Source organism: Myotis nattereri (genome assembly GCF_964212035.1).
Source record: "Myotis nattereri genome assembly, chromosome: 21".
Taxonomy (NCBI): Eukaryota; Metazoa; Chordata; class Mammalia; order Chiroptera; family Vespertilionidae; genus Myotis; species Myotis nattereri.
The window spans coordinates 12,196,187-12,222,015 of NC_138097.1; the positions used below are offsets into that span (position 1 = coordinate 12,196,187).

A 25,829-nucleotide genomic window follows, 5' to 3' on the forward strand; every position below is an offset into this window, starting at 1 on the left:
GGTGTGGGCATATTTCCCGCCCTTTATAGGATCAGTGCTCTTGCGCGCCTTACCCCACATTTTCTAACGAGTGCAGCCGGAGATGAGCGAACCGCGGGTTTTGCTCCAACCCCCGCTTCCATGTAAAGCTTCCAGCCTTGTCTATTCGAAAGTTCACTGAAGTATTTGTCTGCTTTCCCGCAGTTTCTAAGTAGATAATAAGTTCCAAAATTCACCAGGCTCCGCTGAAAAGAAGCATGTCACGGTGGTTGGTAGCTAATGAACACCCCTTTAGTTTATCTTCATCAATTGTCAAATATTTGAGTCCCTGAAGTGGTGTGATGAGGTACAAAGACAGATATTTGAAGGGATTTTAACTCATTTGAGCAATTACATGCTTAACTGCCCCGCGATAATCTGCCAGCCTGGGCCTTTTCTGCACAGCACAAGTGGGGCGCGTGAGAATAGCGGGATTTAGAACATAAAGGCTGGGGCTGAATGGAAGAAAGGCACCGGAGAGATTAATTGCCGGTAACAAACAGCAGGGCTGCTTGCAAGCGATAGATCACAGTTACCTACCAGCGGCGGCGGGGCGGCGCCCGGCAGGCGGCACAGCGTCCCCGGTGCGGTGGCCTCCAAGCACAGGCGGGCCGAGAGTGCGTTTATTACAAAGTATGCACATGCATACATGCAATATACATGCATGCATGCAATATGTGCGTGCTTACCACGTGTACATGCTTGCAATACCAGTATGTACATGCATACAATGTGTGCATGCTTTACAATACCAGTATGTACGTACATACAATATGTACGTGCATATAGTGTGTGCATGCATGCAATGTGTGCATGCTTACCATGTGTACATACAAACAAAATGTACATGCTTATCACATGTACATGCATGCCATGTGCACATGCTTATAATATATATGGCATACAATGTGTACATGCATACAATATGTGCATGCATACAATATGTGCACACATGCAGTGTGTACATGCTTGCCATGTGTATGTGCATACATGCTTGTACATGCTTATCATGTGTACATGCATACAATATGCACATAACATTCACAAATGCAAAAGACATTCGTGCATGCAATTTTTGCATTTACACATGCAATATATATATATGCATTCATGCACGTAATAAATACATATTATTGAAAATATATATGTATTATTGAAACATTTGTCAAGAAACCCGTGGATTTAAAGCCTTTTCCAGGGCCATTCTTTTCATAGTTAGAGTTTACTAACCCATTGTCCTTCCTATTCTCTAAAAGTGTAATGACTGCAAGTATTGGAAGTTAAAATAACTATAATGCCTGCAATGCCAGAATAATTTTGTAAAAGATGAACAATCAAATTATCTGATTTCCAAGCTTACCACAAAGCTGCAGTGAGCGAGACAGCACAGCATTGGTGTAAAGACCGACAGACACAGATCAGTGGCACAGAATAAAATCTTGCCACACAATAAAGGACATAATCTCACGAATGAATCTCCAGCCATTACAAACATACTTCTAAGAGGACAAGTAGCAGGAAAAGGAAGTTTTGTTACTGTCAGTGCTGTGATGACTGAATGTGGGTTTTCGGCTGTCTTTCCTCACTTGTGGTGGCATTTGGTTCCATATGTGATGTTGTGATGAGCATGAAAGACCCTGGGTGTGGCCAGCGTCTTCCCCCCTCCCTCCCTCCCTCCTTCCCATTAGCAGGCCCTGCTTCTAATCTAGGCCTGTGAGTGAGCTCCCACCCCAGCCAGGCCGAAGGAATTAGCACAAAGCAGCCCGAGCCAAGCCAAACCATCTCAGAGATGTTTTTCCCACCCCCGCACACCGTATCACATCGCGCCCCTTAATACACGTTCCAAACATGTCCATATAGAATGCTTGGCCCCCGAAGTCTTTGCCCCAGATGGCGCTCCCACGGTGCCATTCACTTGGGCCCAAGACGACGCCCCGCCAGACCCACTCCAGCCCAATCTGAGAAACACGGTTTTGGGGAAAAGAGCTGAAGCGTGAAATCCTCACCCTCAGGGACCCGGCAATCTGGCAGAGATGACAAATGAGCAAACAGCAGTAGAGTGTGATCAGAGTTAGCGACGTGTCCCTCGGTTGGTTGGGTGTCGTCCCATGCACCGAAGGGTTGCCGGTTCGATTCCCCGTCGGGGCCCGCGGGCTCGATCCCCAGTGGGGGGCGTGCAGCAGGTAGCTGATCAGTGTTGCACTGTCACATGGATGTCCTCTCCCCCTTACCCGCCACTACTCCTTTTCTTAGGATCAAACCATTTTTTAAAAAGTTAGCAGCGGGCACAGAGTCTCTGGGCTGGAAACCAGGCTAGGGTCTTCTTTTCACGTGTGACTATTAACCCGTGATCCGATGATCCAGTGACCTGCCAGAGCACCTGGAAACACACCAGGAAGGTCTTGGACCCGCAGTGACAAGGTGCTATGCGAGCACAGAAGGGTGCGCATAGGGCACTTCGTTTTGGACATTCCAGTCTGGCTTGGGGCCACCTCCTGGTGCCATGTGCCATCTGCCTCCCCCCAGAGCGTGTCTGCCCATGCCCTGGACTGGCACGGAGTCAGACAACGTGGACTCTGCGCTCATCTCTGCCCCGCCCCGGTCAAGTCCGTCCCCACAGCAGCTTGCTTCTCCCTTTCCCCGGGGGCTGGCCGTCACTCCGCCTTCACTCCGTCCCAGCCATGTTGTTCTGCCAGCAACTGTCCTTCTGAACAGAGTCCTCCTGACCTCCGTTCGTCGCCACTCGTGGGACTTTTTATTTGAAATGATCCCCTCTAGCTGCGTGTCAAAGGGCCCCGGTGGCGGTAAGGGGAGTCCCAGGCCCTCCTTGGAACCAGCTGGTGGTCTGGGCACCCACGTAGGAAGGCCACCTCATCTGTTCATCCCTGTTGTTCAAGTGGCAGCAGACGGTGGTGGCAGAGGGTACCTAGGCACTGGCACTGCGAATGGCCATCATTATCAGTCACCTGACACACTCCGATGGCTGTAGATGGATGGGACATGCCATAGAAGTCAGCCAGATGACGCACGCCTGCTGCGTGGAACCAAATTCGCCTAAGCCGTGGGGGCGCCCTGTGCCGATGCCTCCCTGCTCACTCGCCAGCAAGCCCTCCATCGTGGCCTCAGCACAACTCGCCTTCCCAGGCACCAAAGCTGAACTTGACCGGCTCCTCCTCTGTTCAGCGTCCCTGAGGACTCGCGCTCCTCCCTGACATTTCGTAAACGCTAAGGACCAAATGCCGTGGTCTGCCCTGGCACACGAGTCGCCTCCCGTCAGCTTCCCATCCTCCTTCCTTCAGGAGCTGCTCCTCAGTCCCCCAACACACTGCAGGCCTGCGCCCCTCTTTGCTTCTATGTATGATGTTTCCACCCTCGGGCTGTCCCTCTTCCTCCTTCTCCATAGAAAACGTCCATTGGGCCTTTGAGCCCAGCTTAGATGCCACCTCCCCTTGGCAGCCCAGGGAGCTCCGCCGCCTTTGTACCTGCGTCGGGTGCAACACAGCTTCTGCTGGCCCAGCCTCCGTGATCTGTGCGTCGCAGCCTCCTGCTGGCCCGGCTTCGTGGAGAGAAGGGTCACATCTTTCTAATCTCTCCTCTGGTCCCTTGTGGAGGGCACGGAACACAGGGCACGCTCTCCCACCATGTTGCAAACTTTGGTTTTATTTCAATCTCTGAGACTCAGGCCGGGCCAGGGTTTCCTTCAGAAGCAAAACCCAACATACACTCACCTCATGCGGGAGCAAGGTGAGCAGCAGGAATGCGGGGAGGGGCATCCACGCGTGGAGTCTGCGAGAAGCCAACGCCCTCGTGACTCTCTCGGAGGACACGAGACAGACTTGGCTCCAGCTCATCGTGGCTACGCAGGGCCACGTGATCAGTCTCGCTAGATCTTTTGATTCCCACGCCAACCCTCACTGTCCAACTGAGAGAGTCCAGCAATCCAAATGTTGTGTTCCTATTTTTCTGATTTTTGAAGTGAGAGAAACAGATCTTCAGACTTCTAAAATAATGTGTCCAGAGTAGAACATGTCTGTGACATTGACGTGGGGCAGGGGAACTGAGTCTGTCTTCCCCTCCCCCAACCGTGTGCCTCCAAAGCGCATAGGAGAACGTGGGAGCTGATTAATTATGCGTGTTAATAGCCTGACGCTTTGAAAGTGTCGAGAAGAAGCTATGGCGTCAATGGGGTGGTTTAATACACTAGTCTCAACATTACCTTGTCTCCACCTCCTGCACTCTCAGATTGTCACCTCAAATATGGAAGCATGCATGTGCTTAGAATTCATAATACTGAATCCGATAGAACGAGGTCAGGCCAGAAGTCTAGCATTTCACGTGTGTGAGTCCCATATCTGACATCCCATTCCCTTGGGGCACAACTTTTTAATTATTATTTGTAGATCATCTTTCCCTTAAGCACCTGAGAAGTGCAATTATCACCCTGAAATGCAATGTCTGAGGTATCGTTTTTGTCCCTGGAATGGAAATTTTCCACCCAAGTAGCGACCTAGGCATACAATTTACTGCTGTGGCTTCCTTGACAACCAGTCAGATACTAGTCTATGTGTGTCCAGAATGTGAGAACTAATTCAAATTAACAGTGCAACTTGGATTGTTCTCAAATGAAAACACTCCTTTGTTTTTTCATAAGATTACTCTTTCCCGCTCATCATCATAACCCTCCCTCCTATCGCTGGTGCCAGGCTTTGCCCTTACCGCCACCTCGGTCCTGAGCATATAGTGTTAGAATAAATAGTTTTATGAAATTTAATGAAAGTGAGATGCACCTTTACTCCCCATTCCACGTTTTGCAGACTGAATATTCTCCACCTCGCTGGTGTATTCTCAGAGCAGACAGCCAGACGTGCATGGGCCTCTAGCTGACCTCTCTGAAGGGTGCGTAACACCCGATGGGGTTTCAACCCCAGAGCTCAGGGCCAGCAGTCAAGACACTCAGGACTCATTCCAAGTACTCAGGTTGTTTCTCAACAACTCGGCCATCTTGAATGGATGGTGCAAGGGCAGGGAACAGGGCCAGAACTTCATGCGTCTGGCATGATCATTTTGTCATGTAATTGTTTTCATATCTGACTCCCCGTAAGAGTCTTGAGGCGAATGGGGTGTTGCTTTCATCCATATCTAGTCAAGAGTAGCGCACCCAGTAGACAATTGTAAAACATTTGTAGGACACATACCTTAGCTCTCACTTCATTCTATGTGATGTGTCGATCAAGATCATTCATTGTTCAAGTTGTCCCTTCCTGTGGCCATTGTGAGACTCAAGTATGAGTACTTGGCCTTGGGGAAGGAAGCTCTGGAAATGAGGGTTGGCTTTCTGTCGTCTTCATTATGCCACTTCCATCGCTGTAATTACTTTGTGATTCTCGAAAACTGTCTTAGCTTAACTAGAAGAGCTCATGCTATGTGATCATTCTCAAAGTCGTCATCTACACAACTTCTTTGATTTTTCTTCTCTACAAAAGCACAAAATGCAAAGATGGAAAGAATAGATTGAAAGGATAGCGTGTCGTGTTTAAGTACCTGATGGAGCCGCTGAATGGGTTACCCACTCATTTACATTTTAAATGAACTTCATGCAAGGTCGCCTTCCCGTGGATACCCTGATGAATATACAATGCGTTTTATAGGGCACATTTCATTAAAAAAAGGATGAAGATGTTGACTGCATCTACTGACAAATCCTACTGATACAACCGGTTCAATGAAGTTGTCAAAATTTACCCAGAAAAAAACCAGTGACCTCTACATTTATCATCGCTAAAGGTGCCTGCTCATTTGCATCTCGAGATAACACGTCAGAGATGCTTCTTTAAAAGCCATCAGCCCTCCAACTCGGCACAGTGACATGGTATCTATCAACGTCTCTTGGTGCCTGCAGCTCTGTCAAAAGGCACTCGGAAGAACTGGCACGTACCACCCTATTTGCATTTTTGCATCTCATTATGACCCTAATTGCATACCAACACAGCAATTCTTCTTGACTATCTCAAAAAAAAAACATTATCAGCAGCGTCTGAAAGAAATGCTTAAATGTCAGCTATTGACAAGAAGAGCTGACCTTGAAGGTTCCCATTGTTCTGAGATGCGCCTGCCTCCACTCACTTCCCAACTTCCTGTCTGTGTTTGATAACAGACAAGGGACACGGTGACTTGTATGTGGTTGTATGCGGCAAACTGGACGGGAATCAAGAAATTGCCAAACTTCTACCAATTTATCACTCCTACCGGCAACCATCTGGGTTTGGTTGACTATCTGCCATGACAGTTCTTTTTGGTTTGTTTTTTAGTCCTCACCCAAGGATATTTTTCCATTGATTTTTAGAAAGACAGAGAGAAATATTGATGTGAGAGAAACACATTGATTGGTTGCCTCCTGCACTTGCCCTGACCAGGGCCCAGGCCAAGGCACGTGCCCTTGACCGGAATCGAACCTGGGACCCTTCAGTCTGCAGGCCGACGCTCTATCCACTGAGCCAAACCGGCTAGGGCCGCCGTGACAATTCTTAAAACCACTGAAACTTTAAAGAAGAGTGGGCAGCTTTACAATGAAATTCCTACAAAATTGTACAGGGCCTCCACTTTAACAATGAAAATGAGTTTCTCCGTGATTCATGTTATGACAAAGAACCCAACAACCTCTGTCCTGCAAGCGTGCAACCCATTTTACACGTTGTCACACGCAGAATCTAAGTGTCCGACGAGTACCAACAGCTAATATAAAACTGGACAGAACCATTTACACCCTTTCCTCCAAGCTCTCATCTCGCTGGAGTGGCCTCAGCACATGGATCTCGTGTCCTGCCGTAGGCTTTTATCCTGTCCTCATCCCACGTCTGGCGCTGCCTCGATTTGCACAGCAATTCGGTACCTATTTTTCCAAAGGCACTAATCCATGTTAACTCACATTGAAATGCCATAGAAGGGGCTGCCAATGTCCGGGAAAATGCTCATCGATTTTGAGAAATCTACTTCGTGGCTTGCATCCCAGACTCTGCACCCGAGCCACCTCGAATAGAAATGATAGGAAATGATGTTAACATGCTCAGCCAGGTGTTCGCTTGTTGTAGCTGATGCGTCGGTCATGCTTCGGTGGCAAACTAACCACCTATTTGGAAGCACCCCAGCCTGCGCCACTGTGGGTGCCTGTGTGGCTATGAGGTGAAATGGCTAGGAACACCTCGCTTTCCAAGATGGGGGTTCCCATGAGGCCTTTCCCCTATTTTGCCTTTGGGGGACATAAGGGATGCTTTTAGTTTTCTTGGACAGGAAAATAGGCATTTTTAAAAAATATTTTTTTATTGATTTCAGAGAGGAAGGGAGAGGGGGAGAGAGAGAGAGAAACATCCATGATGTCAGAGAATCATTGATCGGCTGCCTCCTGCACGCCCCTTACCGGGGATCTAGCCCACAACCCGGGCATATGCCCCGACCGGGAATCGAATTATGACCTCTTGGTTCAGAGGTCGGTGCTCAACCACCTAGCCACGGCAGCCAGGCAGCAAACATGCATTTTTTTAATGCTTCCAATTCTCCAAAGGCCATCCCCTACTGGTAAACCTGCTTATTTGGTAGGCACGACACATCCATGCGTATTTCAGACCCATGGAGGAGATTTGGCAACTGCAGAAGAGAGAGAAAACTCTAGTGCGCAAAGCCCAAGTCTCTCCCTACAACGCACACACAAGCAAGTCTCTCTCTCTCAGAACTTGGATTGAAAGGGATCCCAGAAGCCGGCTGGTTTGACCTCTCCAACTTAAGGGTGCCCTTCACAGGCCTCCCGGAAAGAGTCCTCCCCAGGCAGACTCCGCTCCTCACCTGGAAGGGGCATTTCAGTGGCTAAGCTGCCAACCTGTTGATTCAAAAGTCCTAAGTCTGGCTCAGAACCTTCTCTCTGAATCCTCTCTGGGTTGATGGCTGGGCTATTCTAAGGGACAGATGACTGCCCCTTTCCTGGCAGTAGCCACTGTGCCCCTTAGACTTCTTGGCCCCAGAAAAGCATCCATCTTTCATTTCCCCTGTGATGTGATTACTAGACAGCTCGGACCCTCCTGGCCATCTTTCTCTGGCCACTCCTTGGCTGGTCCATAGCCGCTTGGAAACTCCCAGAACTGCTCCCACAACTGGACCCGATACCCCCAGTGAGCCCGCTGCCTCTTTGACACTGGATGCTACAGTTTGGAGGACAACAGTCCGAGAACCCCTAGCACTTGTAGGAGCATGAACGCTCCTGTTGATGCTTAAGCTTATTAATCGGCCCTGCTTCTTTGGCTCAAATCGGTTTGATTCACTCCTTTTATATTCTACCCTCTTCTCTCTCTTTTTGACGCAGCTAAAGAGTCTACAGTGTTAAGTCCTGGGAGGCAAAGGGAGAGACTCCTCTTTATCCTGGGCTGAGCAAAATGCTGGCATGTCTTGTCTGTCACCAGAGCAGCAAACACAAAATCGAGTCATTATTGAGCACTGAACAGCTTAGATGGATGGGTATCTGAGGCTATATGTATGCGTTCTCTCACTTGGTCTTCATCACCAACCGATGAAGTAAGGACAGTTATTATCCCCTTTTCCTACATGAGGCAAGTGAGATTCAGAGAGGTTAAGTAACTTGCCTAAAGCCACAGAGCTGCTGAATGGTGGGTCTGACTGAGTGGCACTTACTAACCAGTGCAGGCCGCGGCCTCCCCGGCGGGAGCTCAGAACCTGTTTGTAACCCTCGACTAGTGCTTTCTCTGTTGTTACAAGTATGTTTTCTTACTGAACTCGGAGGAGAATCCAGGGGAGGGCAGCATTAGACCCCATTAAACTGGGGGTAGGGGGGTGCCCTCCCTTCCCCAATGTCAGCAGAGGAAAAGAGGGAGGTTGGGGTGAGTCAAGAAGGCGCCTCCCACTGTTAAGTCGAGGCCACACTCCAGAGCCCGCAGTCACTACCCGGAGGATATCAGGGCTCCTTGAACTTGAACAGCCCAGCCTCCCGGGGTGCAGGCGCCGAGGCCTGCAGCGAGGATGGTGCAGTGAGGACTTTCAGGGGACTGGCATCACCACCGGACGCGTGTGGCCGGCGGTTTCTTTGCAGGATGGTGCCCGGGTGTCACTGATTTCTGGACGTAGTGCTGATGTAAACAGCAGAACTGAAAAGAAGCAACGGCTGCAATTCCGTCTAATTCATGCTGCTGCTGCGGGTGGAAGCGAAGTTCATCTCCCGGACTTTAGTTAAAGCAGAAATGTGGTGAAATGTCAGCCCTCCGGCTACGAGGGCCTTTTGCAAGAGAAGCCAGGAGAGGAGGTCGACCCTTTTCCTCGCTGTCACGCAGCTCATAACGGGGCGGTGGGGGGGAGGAGGGGGCCAGCGAGCTCCAGGGGCCTGGGACACTGCCCTGGCTCCCAACTAAGGGCCTGGCAGCCGGGAGCGGGCCTGGGCCTGTGGCTGGCGGCGGTGCCCATGGGGATGGCCCACCAGCAGGGAAGGGGATGAACGCTGTGCAGTCAGGGCTCTGGGTGGGTCCTGGGCATCGGCTAGGTTCCCGAGCCCTTCCCCCAAAGCTAGCTGTCCCCCACCCGCACCCTTGACACAAACAAAAGCCTTGCGTCCTTCTATTTTAGTGGCTTATCCATGGATGAGCTTTGAGGGGAGAGGGGCAGGGTAGGGCGGGCTTTCGATTAGAAAGCATTTAAAAAGTTATCAGGGTCAAGCAACCTACTTCTCCTAAACTGAGGTAGATTTGCCCCCTTGGGAAAGTGCCGCTGGGAGAACAGAATGCAAACTTCCGAAGCAAGGAAGACTGACTCAAATAATTCTGATTGCAAAAGCAATCAGATTGGAGGCTAAATTCTCTCAAGGCTCTTGAAGGCAGCGTTAGATAAAGAGGAAAGGGTTTGGACCCCTTTGGGCTTTCTGGAGCAAAAAACATAAAAGGGTTCCACCGTGTGGGTCCAGAGATGACGGTGTAAAAGCATCTGAGAGAGAGAGGACAGGAGCCCCGTTTCGGGGAGGATCCCGCCGCCTGGGCCTGCCCAGCAGAAATTCCCAGAAACACGTTCGTGGGACTCTCCCACTTCAGGCAACGGGAACACCCCCAGGTTGGCCATTAAATGGAGGCACTGTTGTGAGACCTGCATCAGCAAACTTGTCCCGGAAAGAGCAGGATGATAAAAATGTGAGATTTCGTGGGCCATGCATACCTGTCTTCGTAGCACAGAAGTAGCCAGAGACAATATGCCCACGAAAGCGCACGCGTGCGTCTGGCAACGCTTTCCTAACCGACACTGAAATGTGTACTGGTGACGTTTTTATGTGTCACAAAATAGGACTCTCTCCATTCCTTTGATTTACATAGAGCACGCACATTGTGTGTGGCCTAGCCCGGTGGGATTCGAACCCATGCTCTCCCGTTCCCTCTGCTGTGGGTCCTCATCCCTTCAGGTCTGTCCGCACTCAAGGTCAAGACCTGAATTCAGGCATGACTGCGCCCCGACTCAGCCTGGCCTCATGGGAGAAGGCCGCTTCTGGGCTCATCTTTCATGCCTTCCACGTGTTTCGTTTAAGAAACATTCATGTGTAGAGGTGACTGTGTGAGGCCCAAGGCCCATACGTTTTGGGGGGGAAACCTCGTGAAGGAGAGATGACAACTATAACTTCGTTGGCATCCCACAGGCGGTCACAGGCATTTGTGGGTCCAACTGCTGACTGTCTACTTGAAGATTTCCCCGGTGATGAGTATTTTTCTAGGCACTGAGGATGCAGCAGTAAATAAAACAAAGCCGGGTTCTGAGGCACTTACGTTATTGGGGGGCTGGGGGGTAGGGTAGAGACGAATAGACAGCAACCAAGTCAGCGAAACCTACGCCATGTCAGATGGCGACAAGGTCTGTGGGCACGACATAAGCAGCGCCGAAGGGTGACTGGGAGTGTCACGCTGGTGTGGGACACGGAGTGACAGGGACGAGAGAAGAGTTTGACGAGGCGGGGAATAGAGGCCTGAAGGGGGAGGGTCCCAGCCATGGTTCCTTCCGGGGAGAGGGGATCAGAGGCAGCAAGGACAGCCTCGGGGCGCATTTGAGGAAATAGAGGGGAACAGAGCCAAGTGAGCAGAGGGAAGTGATGCTGGGGTGATGCTGGTTAATAAAATTATATAGGTTTCCAGCGTAGAGCTCTATAATAACACATTGTGTGTATAGGGGGCAGGGGGTCAAATGTATAGCTTTGGCTGTGGGTGGTGAACACGGGCTGGCCACGTTTTGAAAAGGAAGCCATTCCATGGGGATGACTTTCCCCAGTCGCTTGGGTGACATTGAGATGGCAGCATCAATGTCAACTATTGGTCCAGACTCCAGGCGTCACCCCTGGCTGGCCACACACCTCCCACAGACTCCAAAGGCACCTTTGCAAAGTCTCGTCCGAGGGTCCCGGCCTGGGTTCCCACCTCCCTCCCTCGCTTTGTAGACAGGCAGGCCAGCAGTTCATAATCACACCTCAAGATTACATTTCCTATTAGGAAAGGCTCTCCCGGGCACCGCGATTGGGGATAAAGCTCACGTTTTCACAGGGCTTCTCTGGGGCACGAAAGAAGGCAAGAATAGAAAGCACGGCCGCCCGCACAAAATACTGGTGCTTCCCAGGCAAGATCTTTTTTTTATATATATATATTTTTTATTGATTTTTTACAGAGAAGAAGGGAGAGAGATAGTTAGAAACATCGATGAGAGAGAAACATCGATCAGCTGCCTCCTGCACACCTCCCACTGGGGATGTGCCTGCAACCCAAGTACATGCCCTTGACCGGAATCAAACCTGGGACCCTTGAGTCCGCAGGCCGACGCTCTATCCACTGAGCCAAACCGGTTTCGGCCCAGGCAAGATCTTTTAACGTGTCTCTGACTGGTGTGCTGAAGTGTGTGACGGCGCGTCACCATGAAGCAAAATGACAATGGGCCGCCGGCTCTTCCTCTTGTCAGTTGCAAAAGTAAGCACCTCAGGGCCCTGGTGATTCCTGATGGGAACATGAGAGATTTCTCCGCACGGGACTGCTCTTCTGGGAAAAGGGACATTTATCAGGGATCTAACTGGCTGGGTTTTCTCTTCCTTGCGCTGAAGGGAGCCCTTACGTTAGAACCCAAGTGTGGGCTGGGAGATGAGTCTCACCGGGCGATTTCCCACGAGCTGAGCTGGACAGGACGCCTCTGGCTGAAAAAGGTACAAAATGCCACCCCTGGCTGGGCGAGCCCCCGGGCCTGGGAGTCCCGGCGTGTTTATGGGCCTTGATCCCGGCTTAGGCGTGAGGTGCCGTGTTAATGGTCCTGTGGCCCACTCCGCCTGGCTGGAGATTTAAATAAAAACAAATTACAGGTCTTAACAGTGATCGATGGACTGCCGCTCGGACCGCGCCGAGTATTTTGGCTCTCAGATTAAAGTCTTACGCATTTATCTGCATAAACTAACCCCCGGACCGGGGTGCCGCTGACATTTTCCAAGAAAAATGAATATCCTAACTTATTCCAAAGAGGAGACTTGGTATTTGTGTGGCCGGAGCGACCTTTGCAAGTGAGCTTTCAGATTAGGTTCACTACATGGAAAATTGCGCGCTTACGGTACTCCATAAATCATACCCACCAATTTTCTTCCAAGGGGTATGTAAATACCATTGTACGAGGTGGGTAAACAACACTAACCCCGTACAAATGGCTGGAAAATTGGAGAAAAGCACCTTATTTTGCTGCTGAAATTGCTTTTGAAGCCCAACATCGGGGCTCGGCTTGTGGAATGCAGGAAATGAGTTGTGCAGGAGGAATGGGAAGTGGGCGGATGGTAACCACACAGTTTCCCTGGTTCTGAGTTCTTCCCACGGTCACAGACACCGTTGCTGGGTATAACTCTTCTTTGCGTACACAAATGCAGCTACATTTTTAAAAAAATGTATTTTATTGATTTTTTTACAGAGAGGAAGGGAGGAGGATAGTTGGAAACATCGATCAGCTGCCTCCTGCACGCCCCCAACTGGGGATGTGCCCGCAACCAAGGTACTTGCCCTTGACTGGAATCGAACCTGGGACCCTTCAGTCCGCAGGCCGGCGCTCTATCCACTGAGCCAAACCGGTTAGGGCTGCAGCTACATTTTAAGCAGCAGCCTCATTTGTCTGCAAATTTCCAAAAACGGTCAGACATTTGTGTTATCTGGTTAACATTTTGGACACGTTCATGGAAGTTTTCTTGTTTTGAAGCGTTCACACAACACTTTATTTAAGACGGGAAAACTTTAGAGAGAAAACTACAGAGAGAAGCTATCGCTTTAGACCAGTGATGGCGAACCTATGACACGCGTGTCAGAGGTAACACGCGAACTCATTTTTTTGGTTGATTTTTCTTTGTTAAATGGCATTTAAATATATAAAATAAATATCAAAAATATAAATCTTTGTTTTACTATGGTTGCAAATATCAAAAAATTTCTATATGTGACACGGCACCAGAGTTAAGTTAGGGTTTTTCAAAATGTTGACACGCCGAGCTCAAAAGGTTCGCCATCACTGTTCTATATCATACAAGTGCGGGAACACGGATAGCAAAAAGCTGGCTCCCAAGGTAACGCCTCCTCCGACCATAATAGGAGCAATTGCACTTGGCTTTGTTATGGCAGCTGCCGCTGCATTGCTAACTTGGTTTCTCAGCGGGAGGTAGATCTCCTTTGCCTCTAGGTCTCCGATCTCCATGATTACCGTGGGTGTGTCTCATTAAATACATATTATTCACCATTCAATTTGCCGGTTATTTTTTTTTTATTTCTTAAAGTATTACAAAGAGTATTACACCTGTCTCCTTTTTTCCCCCCGCTTGACATTCCCCCGGCTTCCCCCACCCCCCGTGTCTTGTGTCCATTAGTTATTCTCATATGCATGCATATAAGTCCTTCGGTTGATCTCATACCCGCCCAAGCCTCCCCAGGGTTCCCACTGTAGTTTGACAGTCTGCTCAATGCTGCTCTGCCTCTGTATCCATTTTTGTTCATCAGTCTATAATGGTCCTTATTATCCATAAACGAGTGAGTTCATGTGGTATTTTTCTCAGCTTCCCAGGGGCTGTCTCAGTCTCACAGGGGCCGTCTCAGTCTCACAGGGGCCGTCTCAGCCTCACCGGGGCTGATTCAACCTCACTGGGGCCGTCTCAACCTCACCGGGGCCATCTCGACCTCACCGGGGCCATCTTGACCTCACCAAGGCCAATTCAACCTCACCGGGGCCGTCTCAGCCTCCCCAGGGCCGTCCCAGCCTCACTGGGGCTGTCTCAGCCTCACAGGGGCCATCTCAACCTCACATGGGCCATTTCAACCTCACCAGAGCCATTTCAGCCTCACCAGGGCCATCTCGACCTCACCGGGGCCATCTCTACCTCACTGGGGCTGTCCCGGCCTCACCGGGGCCGTCTCAGCCTCACCGGGGCCATCTCGACTTCACTGGGGCTGATTCAACCTCACCGGGGCCGTCTCGACTTCACCGGGGCTGATTCAACCTCACCGGGGCCGTCTCAGCCTCACTGGGGCCGTCTCAGTCTCACAGGGGCCACCTCGGCCTCATGGGGACCATCTCGGCCTCACGGGGGCTGTCTCAGCAACACGAAGTTTGGCATTCTGTCCTTTTTTAGGCGGCTCCTTGCTGAACAAAATCTCCAGGTGTTCCTGGTGGCTGAATATCTGGTATGCTTGCTTGGATTTCATTTTCTACCAAGTGCACAGACTGCCTGTCTGCCATCTCCCAGCTTCTCATGTGAGACTGGATCTGGTGGACCTGCCTGTGCATTTGCTGGTACAGCGGTTCCATGTCACCGGCCAGGTCGGGTCCGGTTCCGGCTTCCTCCAAACCTGATTCTGCTTCTTGAGTGTGTCCCTTATGTATGTGAGGAGTTGAAATCTGCATTCTGCTGGGCTGCAAAAGCGCCGGTGGTTCTCTTTGTGCCACTAGCACAGCTTGGGTGGGGATGTAAATTGAGTAGGGTGGGGTCCCCGGGAATCACCAGGGCGGAGCAAGGGGCAATGGCATCTCCGCAACTGCTCGCCTTTCTGCGACTCCACGTCTCGCGTCCCCGAGTGCCAGCGAGCAGCTCCGTGAGACAGCCACTCTTGCTCTCCGGCCCATTGCAAGGCTGTCCCGCCTCTCCCTGTGCACTCGGGGGGGGGGGGGGGTGTCCCTCAGTTATTAAACATTTATCCGCACAACACTGACCACATTGGTGGTGGTGGTGGTCTTGTCAGAATGTGTTATATTATGCAGATGAAAATCTATTTAAACAGATTTGATGTAGATATTTTCAAAGATGGAAGAATTGTCCCTGTCAACTATTTTAGTTGATTCATATCTTCACTAATTGTCATCATTGCAAAGTTTTCAGTCCCCACATGGATTGCTGGAGATAATAGGTCATGCGCTGTCCCTGTCCTTTGTAGCCTTTGTTACCTTAAGAACTCTACTTTTCCATTTATATGTTTAAGTACCAACCTTACCAGCTTAAAAATGTAAGTTTTTAACACTTCTCTCTCTGTTTTGTATCCTTCCGATGAAAAGTGGAGTTGGGTTGCAGCACAGAAGAGAAATTCAGAAGGGGAATATTGAAGTAATGACTGCAGTAAGAGAAGAGGGAACCTATTTCCCTGGCCACAGGCGCTGGCGCCCTGGACCACAGGGCTGGCAGCTTCTCCAGGTGGCTGTAGCCTGGGACCTCAGGCGCGTGGCTTGTCCGTCTCCTGGGCTGCAGCCAGCCGCAGGTGCTGGCACCTGGACCAAAGGTGGGCGGCGGCTTCTTCTGGCAGCGGCTTCTTCTTCTGTGCTTCCAGGGAGGGCAGTCAGTTATGTGTATATGTGTGTGCATGCAAACATAGGCATGTACACGTGTGTATGTGGAAATCTGCTGGGCAAGTCAAAACCATAGAAGAGTTGCCCCCTATCTCTTGAATCTTCCAGAGATATCCCCCACTTTTTTATTCTATCACTACTGGAGAGTCAGTATTTGCAGCCAGCCAGCCAGAGACTCTCTCAGTGTCTATTTCTGACTTCTTTCCCTGTCTGTCTTCCAACCCCTAATCATATTTCCACCTGGATGCATCATTTTTACTCCCAATATGCTGTATAGAGAAGGAGTCAGGATGCTGTCTTCCCATGAATAGTACTCAGTAACAAACCAATTGCATTTTAGTTGGGCAATGCCCCTACCCACCCTTCAAATCCCTCCCACCATGCATTTCTGTTTCACGTTTTGTTTGTTGGATTGTTCTGCTGCTCCTTCTCCTCACCCCACCACCCTTGGATCATAATGTAAAATTCTTTTACCATGTCAAGAAATTATTAAAAATACAAGTACTTCTCCGAACACCAGCCGGAGGGGGGCAGGGAAGAGGCAACTGCTGGCGGCCGCCTCTTCCCTGACCCGCCCAGCTTCTCGGATCACTGATCACTGGTGGGGGGCGGGTGGGCAGGGAAGAGGCGGCTGCTGGTGGCTGCCTCTTCCCTGCCCTGCCCAGCTTCTCCGATCACCGGCTCTTGCCTGCTGCCTGGGTTTCTGATCACCGTCAGTGGCAGGCGGCTTGTTCCGTCCTTCCCCTTTCGCCTCCCAGCATTGCACCTACGTATGCAAATTAACCGCCATCTTTGTTGGCAGTTAATTTGCATATCACCCTGACTAGCCCATGGGAAGCGTAGTGAAGGTATGGTCAATTACCATGTTTGTCTATTATAAGATAGGATACTTCTCCAGTTTGGCTCCTTACTTTTATATATATAGATACTTTTTTTGCTGCTCACAAGCATAATCCATGCTTCCACTTCCAAACAGTATTTCTCAACCTTCTTACCAAAAAGTGGAGGTTCAAAGCTTTTGCTCCCCATTTTTATAAATGGAGATCAAAAAGGGAGTGAATGTCATTTCAAGACGTAACCTTCCTAATCATTTTTACTCTTCACTGTGAATGAAGTCACAAATGCCTCAGATCCTGCCCCCAAATTCTTTTTGAACACAAAAGTTCAGAGCATGAAAATGCATAACTCAGAACAGATGTTTTGTTGAATAATATATAGACCTCTGTATTAAGCATCTAATTAAAAACTTTATGCTCATCAGCCCATCATTTTTTATTTATTTATGTTTTTTGTTAATCCTCACCCGAGGATATTTTTCCATTGATTTTTAGGGAGAGTGGAAGTGAGGGAGAGACAGAGAGAAACATCAATGTGAGAGAAACACATTGATTGGTTGCCTTGTGCACGCACCCTGACCAGGGCCCTGACCAAGGTGGCACCTGCAACTGAGATACGTGCCTTTGACGGGAATCAAACCTGGGACCCTTCAGTCCTCAAGCCAACACTCTATCCACTGAGCCAAACCGGCTAGGGCAGCCCATCACTTTTTGAATGTTTAGGAAGCAGTTGGTAATACCTTCTGCAGTCTATACCAATAGATGCTATTTGTCTGGACAAGGATTGGATTTCTAGAAAGAAGGATGTTTGCATGGAAGACAGGAGGGCCCGTCAGCCTCCATTGCCTGTGTGCGTTTCATAGAGCTTCCGTCTTACACTCATGTCGTGGTTCGTCCAACCAATATTTACTGAGTGACTTTGTGACACAGCTGTTGTGGGACCTGAGGGGACAGAAGTGAACGAAACAAACCAAGAACAACAACAACAACAACATGGGACAAGATCAGCCACATACTACCAGCACCGTCTTAGCATATTGGCTTAATGACCTTGTCTTTCATGTGATCATCAGTTCGGCACATTTTTTTAATTTTTAATATATTTGTATTGATTTCAGAGAGGAAGGGAGAGAGGGAAACATCATTGATGAGAGAGAACCATTGATGGGCTGCCTCCTGCACACCCCACACTGGGGATCGAGCCCACCACCTGGGCATGTGTCCTAACCAGAATTGAACCGTGACCTCCTGGTTCATAGGTCGATGCTCAACCACTGAGCCATGCTGGCCGAGCAACATTTCTGAACACAGAAGGCATCATCTTTCGTTTAAAAATTGAACACACAAAGGAGTGATCTGTATTTTGACTTTTACCATATTTCCTAATTGTCTTCATTAATAAAACATTTTGGAGAAATATGTATTTTTTCTTTTTATTTCTTATCTAAAGTTTTACATATGTCTTCTTTTCCCCCTATTGACGCTCCCCTCCAGCCATTCCCACTCGGGCAAGCCCCCACCGCCCCAGTGTCTGTGTCCATTGGTTATGCTAATTTGCATGCATACAAGTCCTTTGGTTGCTCTCTAACCCCCCTCCTCCCCTGCCATTTGTCTCTGGATCTATTCTTGTTCATCAAATGATGTTGATCATTATATCCCACATATGAGTGAGGTCATGTGATATTTATCTTTCTCGGACTGGCTTATTTCGCTTAGCATAATGTTTATTATTTAATGTATTTCTAAGAGGGTTTTTCCATTTTCCTACAATGGGAAGATTATGTGAGTCATTAATATTCACTTTTTATTAGTATATTTCTATTATTAATCAGGATGCTTAGCCTTGAGTCCTCCATAAATTTTTTTCAACTGGCTTATCCAAGTCAATGTCTACCAGGGAGGTTTTCTACTGAACTTAAAGTAAGTGTCGCACTATTCGGCAATCACTGATTTTCTCATTTGAGTTCCCCTTACTGCTTTGAAAAACCCTGAAAAGTGATTAATTTCTTACACTTGAATTAGTTCCCCCAGCAGCTATCACAAGGCAGGCAGGAGCTCAGTAAACATATATTTTTCCCTCCTAAGTTCTATGTCAAGGTCATTGTTTTTTGTTTATTTGTTGTTATTTTGGGTGTGTGTTTTTTTTTAATCCTCACCTGAGGATATTTTTCCATTGATTTTTAGAGAGGGTGGAAGAGAGAGGGAAAGACAGAAATTTCGATGTGAGAGAAACACATCCATTGGTTGCCTCCTCCACGTGCCCCGACCGGGGCCCGAGCCGGGATGGAGCCCGCAACCAAGGTACGTGCCCTTGACCAGAATCAAACCCGGGGCCCTTCAGTCCACAGGCTGATGCTCTATCCACTGAGCCAAACCAGCTAGGGTTGTTTATTTGTTTTTTAGTTACTCAATTCTAGATCCATTAAAACAGCAGAAGGATTTTTGCTGATAAGTACTAAAAAAGATAATTTTTAAAAAGAAAGATTTCATATTAGGAGAAAAAAACCTATTTCAGTTAGAAGTTTTGTTAAAGGAAAATACAATATGCCTGTAAAATTCCAAATACAGGTCCTTGAATTGGGACCTTTCTGTCTCCCAAATTAAATATAGAAAGTGACCTTACATATTTCACACATTTTAAATCAACTGAGTGTGGAGGCCCAAAAAGTTCCCAACAGAGAGAGTTCAGATTTAAAAAAAAAAAAAAAATACTGTTAAAAAAATACTTTTCTACGTTTTTTTGAGAAGGGAAACACCTGACCCCAAAACTTCAAAGTTTAAGTCACATTAAAAAAGGTAAAAGGGCTAAATCTGACCTGATTCTACTGACATTTGGGCGGTAAATTACATATTATCTATTTGTTTTTAAAATAAGCAGAATATGATCTACAAGTAGATAATTCTTAGTTTTAAGAGCTGATGTTTTTAGTTCTTTCTCTAGACTAGGGGTTGGTAAACTTGTCCTGTAATACCTTAGATTTTGTAAATATCTTAGACTTTGCAGGTTAGATGGACTTCGTTGTTTAACTCTACCATCATAGCTCAAAAGCTGCCGTAGACTTCAGGTAAACAGGCAGGCTGTGTTCCCTTAAGACTTTGGGGTGTTTTTTTTATTTGTTTGTTTTAAAATTTATTAATTTCAGAAAGGAAGAGAGAGGGAGAGAGAGATGGAAACATCAATGATGAGAGAGAATCATTGATCAGCTGCCTCCTGCATGTCCCACACTGGGGATCGAGCCTGCAACCCGGGCATGTGCCCTGGACCACAATCGAACCCAGGACCCTTCAGTCCCCAGGCTGATGCTCTAGCCACTGAGCAAAACTGGCTAGGGCTAATGTTTCTCTTTAAATAAGTACAACCACATTGAGGGGAATGATGGATAAAAAACAGCAGTAAATATATGTATTTACTAATACCAGTACATACTAGTAAATCTATGTATTATGTCCAACTCCTTATGCAAACACATAGATGGCTACTGGGTTTAACTTCTAACATCTCCAAATTACTCCAGGTAAATGTTTAAGATCTGACGCGGCACTTTTTAAAAATATTTTTTTACTGATTTCAGAGAGGAAGGGAGAAGCAGAGAGAGAGACATCAATGATGAGAGAGAATCATTGATGGGCTGCCTCCTGCATTCCCCCTACTGGGATTCAAGCCCGCAACCTGGCCATGTGCCCTTGACCAGGAATCGAATCCCGACCTCCTGGTTCATAGGCCGATGCTCAACCACTGAGCCACACTGGCTGGGCCCTGACACCGCACTTTTGTAAGTATCTGTTTCCCTTCTCAAAACACTGCTTCTCAGACCAGGCAAATCCGTGCAGAAGTTTGGGGTCTAAAAGACTCCCTTGTTTGGCTGCAGACGGGCTGTGACACACCTCAAAGTGGTCAGTGAACCCCAGAGCCTCTGTGGCGATAAGCAGGCCTCTTACAGACCCTCAGCGTCCCTGAGACCTGGCGGGTCATCGTTGCACCCCGATGACAGTCAGCAGCCTTTGTCACCCCGTAGGCGGCACTCCCAGCAGCCGAGTAGAGCAAACATAGATTTTGCAGGAAACACAGAGTCTCCAACACGTGTGGCAGAGCCTCCATCAGCGGTCCTCAACCTGTGGGTCGCAACCCCTCTGGCGGTCGAACGACCCTTTCACAGGGGTCGCCTAAGACCATCCTGCATATCAGATATTTACATGATGATTCATCACCGTAGCAACATTACAGTTATGAAGTAGCCACGAAAATAATTTTATGGTTGGGTCACAACAGGAGGAACTGTATTGAAAGGGCCAGAAGGTTGAGAACCACTGGCCTCCATCAACCTAAGTCCCTTCTTGCTTGCTGTTTCATTGTGTTGCAGACAAAGCTACCACCGTGAAGCAAATAGCCTGGACCACGTCCTTGTGAATAAACGTAAAGTTTCCATGAGGCTTTGGAAATATGAATGATGCAGCTGAAAAAAGTCTTTTTGAAAAGTGTTTTGTTTTGTTTTTCAATCCCTTAGGGTCAGCGATGCCCAGGCTGAGAGCCAGGAACCAATGCAGAATTCTCCATCAGGATGGGCCTTGTGATGAGGTGAGTAGAACTGACCAGGGTTTTTCAAAGGGGAGGAGGAGGGAGAGGGGGAGGGGGAAGGAGAGGGGGAGGGGGAAGAGGCTGGCAGAGTGGGGCCAGGTGCCGCCGTGACAGTCCAGTTCTAACACGGCCTTGCGTTGTCAAGCTTGGCTGAGCCTCGGATCAAAAGAGCCATCAATCTCCTGCAGATCCATACAGATCTGTGCTGGGTCAGAGGAAGAATCGATAACCCTTAGTTCTCCCTCCACAGAAACAAAGGAGCTGTTGGTTTGTTTACCTTTGAGATTGTGTCTTGATTAGGGATCATTAGTGGCCATTGTGGAAGGAAACTCCGTGTGCGTGGCTGACCCAGTCGAGTGTACAGGATGCTGCATGGCACACGGAGGCACAGCCACACGCTGTGTTTGGAGAGATCTAGGGGTGCACACACCAGGGCCACGGGGGCGGGACATAATGGAAGAGAAAGAGATGATACACCTGCTATCTATGCATCCATCCATTCATCCATTCATCAATCGATCATCTCTCCATCAGTCCATCCATTCGTCCATTCATCTGTCTGTCTATCACCTATCCATTAACCCATTCATCCATCCATTCATCTATCATCTGTTTATCAATACATCTACCATCTATCTATCCACCCATCCATCTGTCCGTCTGTCCATCCATCCATCCATCCATCCGTCCACCCATCCATCTGTCACTCATTTATGTATCTATCTATCTATCTATCTATCTATCTATTTCTTGCCTGCCCCAGACCTTAGTTTGGGTTTATTACTATGTATATCCCTGCTGATCTGTTTTGAAGTCAGGCAGGCTTGAATTCAAGCTGAATAACTTTCCATGAGTCACTTTACCTCCAAGAGTCTGCTTCCTTATTACTGTCTTGAAGATAATAATACCTTCATCATAAGGTTTTGGTGAGAATCGAGGAGAAATTATAGATTTCCAATTGTTTAGTGTGATGTGTTTGGCACATAGTACGTGTTTGACCAATATTTGCTTCCTATGCTCTCTTTCCTTCTGAGACTGTGGTACAAATTGGTGCCAGCTATTTGAAAAGAACTTGCCTCTTCCTTCAACAATTACTCCTAAAGTGCAGATAACAGAATTTTTGTCTGTGTGAAATTCTGTATAGACGATACATAGGTAGGTAGGTAGGTAGATAGATAGATAGATGCACATGTGTAAAATTGAATAGCTTATGTCTATAAATAAATGTGTGCATATAAGTTATGTTTGATCAGAATATCCATATATCCAAATGCTGCTCGGTCACCAACAGAACAATGGTAAAATTAACTATTAAGATATAAACTTTAACAGCATTTCAGTATACATTAGGAGAAGCAACACAAATCATCTCAGACAATAAAATAAATACAATCACCATCAGGAACAAAATAATGGAACAAAATCCCACTGAGTCAAAATCCAGAAAAAATAATAATGTTCATTAGAGTAACATCCTGTGATGATTTGTTGAACCAGACAAGGGTATGATAGCTAGCTAGTTTTCTTGCATATTGAAAGGGGAGTCTTCAGGCTGTTTCAGAGATCCCAACTGGAGAAGCATCCAGAAGACTGAGACGGGAGAAATGAGTTGCATGGCAGTCGGTTATCGACTCAAGTTGGATTATATTTTCATTTTTCACTTTAGTCTCATTTTCCCACGTCCCATGGCCCCTGTTGGGGCGGCAGGAAGATCAGTCGATTGACAGAGAATGAGAAAGCAGGCCCGCGATGACTCAGCACACAATGCCTTGGTCAGTGACCAGAGGGCGGCTTGCTGGCCACCTCCCAGCTGGGCTCCCTCCAAATGGCTGCTCTCCTGCCCTCACGCTCACCCACCAGAGCCTGCCTGTCCAGGTTTCGTTGCCGCTAAGTCCCACCAGAGTTCCAGGTCTCTGGCTAACAATTTAACTGGACAATCTGCCTCACTTGGATTTCACTGTCTCCGTTAAAACACTGCCTTTGTATGGCCTAAATCAGCAATCCCAGCATGCCTCCCTCCTACATTTGGGCCAGGCCCAGGACAGGTTGAGCAGAAGCCCTCTCTGAGCAAAAGCCCACTTACCAGAGTTTGTTGCTTTTTCTTACTGTTCCCACGTGTTGTATTTGAAGGTCAGCATCACCTCTTGAGCTAGGAGTGAATTTATGCTGTTTCCTTTTATTTATTTTTTTAATATATTTTATTGATTTTTTACAGAGTGGAAGGGAGAGGGATAGTTAGAAACATCGATGAGAGAGAAATATCGGATCAGCTGCCTCCTGTACGCCCCCTACTGGGGATGTGCCCGCAACCGGGCATGTGCCCTTGACAGGAATCGAACCTGGGACCCTTCAGCCTGCAGGCCGACGCTCTATCCACTGAGCCAAACCGGATAGGGCAGACGACACATCTTTCACATCTTTATCAACACCTCGGCCACACACGTGACAGGCCGGGGATCCGTAAGGACACGTTCAGAGAAGACGGCACTTGGAACTATGCGTTTATTTGCACTGAAGTAGCATGGCATCACGTGACCCCGCGTGTATCTCTGGGAGATTCCGAGCCTGGATGTGACGGCCGGCTCTGCTAATAGAAAGGTCTTAGGTGGGAGGGCGCCCAGGGCTCCAATCGGCGCCTAATCAGGGTCACGCTTTTCAAATCATGTCGTGTCCGCCTTCACCTGCCGCCCATGAGCTGCAATAAAAACACACGTGCCCAGGGAAGCCCTGGCTCCACGCACATATATGTTTACTAGTAACCTGTCAGGCCAGGGGCGACGGGGCTATGAGGGAAATGATGGAGGTCTCCCCCAGCTGGACGCGTGCACTGAGAAGGCAGAGTTCACGTTGGTGCAGATGGCGAGACAAATCCGGAGTCCCCGAAGGTCAGTGTCAGGCTGTAAGGGCTCAGGGCTCCCCTTTCCCCGCAGTCAGCTGGGCCCTCGGGCTGTGGAGGTTGGGGGAGTCTGTCTCCTCGTGGTTTTGGGGTTTTTTTCCTGCCCTTGACTCTGGGATAGTCATTCTCTCATGATGTCAATGTGTTTTCCTTAAAAATCAGTAAAGGAAAAAGGCAGCGGAGCTGTGGGGGGGGGGGGGGGGCGGGGGGATGGGGGGGGAGGGCAGAGCGGGGGGGGTAACATTGCATCTTTGTGGTTGGAGGAAATATAAGTTATAGCTCACCCTGCTCTTTCCCCCTTAGTCCTCATGCAAAATAGAGAGTAGCCACCTGGCCCTGGCTGGCTTGGCTCAGTGGATAGAGCATCAGCCTGCGGACCAAAGGGTCCCGGGTTCGATTCCAGTCAAGGGCACGTACCTGGGTTGCAGGCTCCTCCCTAGCCCGGGCCCTGGTCGGGGTGCATGCAGGAAGCAGCCAGTTGATGTGTTTCTCTCACACTGATGTCTCTGTCTTCCCCTCTCTCTCCCTCTCTCTCCCCCTCTCTCCCCCTCTCTCTAAAAATCAATGGAAAAATATCCCAGGTGAGGATTAACAACAAGTTATGACTCTCCATACTCTTTGTCCCCTTCCTAAGCACACCCCTAAAATCCTTTTCTTCCAGAGAAGAAAACACTTTGACATCTCATAGTTCAATTTTGAAAATGAAATGTATTTTGATAAGTACTGCCTTTATCATTACTCAAAGTGTGTGTGTACATTTTGGGGGAAACCCTATATATTTGTGTCTGACCATGACAAGTTCCAGCTAAAGATATTTCAGGCCCCTACGTATTAGTAGCAAACACATTCTCTTAATTCACTGTCTATTTTTTGAATATTTTTATTGATTTTAAAGAGAAAGGGACAGGGGAGAGAGATAGAAACATCAATGATGAGAGAGAATCATGTATCGCCTGCCTCCTACACACCCCTAATGGGGATCAAGCCCAAAACCCGGGCAGGTGCCCTTGACCGGAATCGAACCCGGGACCCTTCAGTCTGCAGGCCGACGCTCTATCCACTGAGCCACACCAGCTAGGGCCAGAGTCATTTTCAAATGGGAACATCCCTCCCTCCTACCCTCCAAACATGAAATTCATCCCGGCTGACCTCACCGAATATTTTTCATCTAATCGCTTCAATGATTCCTGGTCCCTCTGTTAACATTAGTGCAAGCTGCATTACTGTCTGTGGTGGATCTAGGGCAGCGGTTCTCAACCTGTGGGTCGCAACCCCTTTGGCGACCCTTTCACAGGGGTTACCTAAGACCATCCTGCATATCAGATATTTACATGACGATTCATCACAGTAGCAACATGACAGTGATGAAGTAGCAACGAAAATGATTTTATGGTTGGGTCACAACATGAGGCACTGTATTTAAAGGGCCAGAAGGTTGAGAACCACTGATCTCGGGTCTTGTAAACTTAATCTGAGACTCGGTCTCTTTCAGTGTGAGGGAATCGACATCCTGGCGCTATTGTCAGTGTTAATGCACATAACAGGAGCCGTAGCGTCCCCACCAACAACTCATTAATAGATGGTCAACTTGATTACGATTGATTCACCGTGCACACGGGCTGTTGCAGAGTCTGTGTTGCGTGCGGTC

The 25,829-nt window shown here is 48.4% G+C and overlaps 1 long non-coding RNA gene across 1 annotated transcript in view; it reads left to right on the top strand.

Annotated features, from left to right (window-relative positions):
• LOC308535748 overlaps positions 1 to 25,829 on the top strand; it is a 1,003,266-nt gene that overhangs the window by 803,320 nt on the left and 174,117 nt on the right. The window contains exon 7 of the long non-coding RNA XR_013997295.1: positions 21,215 to 21,285. This is a non-coding gene — a long non-coding RNA (uncharacterized lncRNA). The remainder of the gene's footprint in view (positions 1 to 21,214; positions 21,286 to 25,829) is intronic.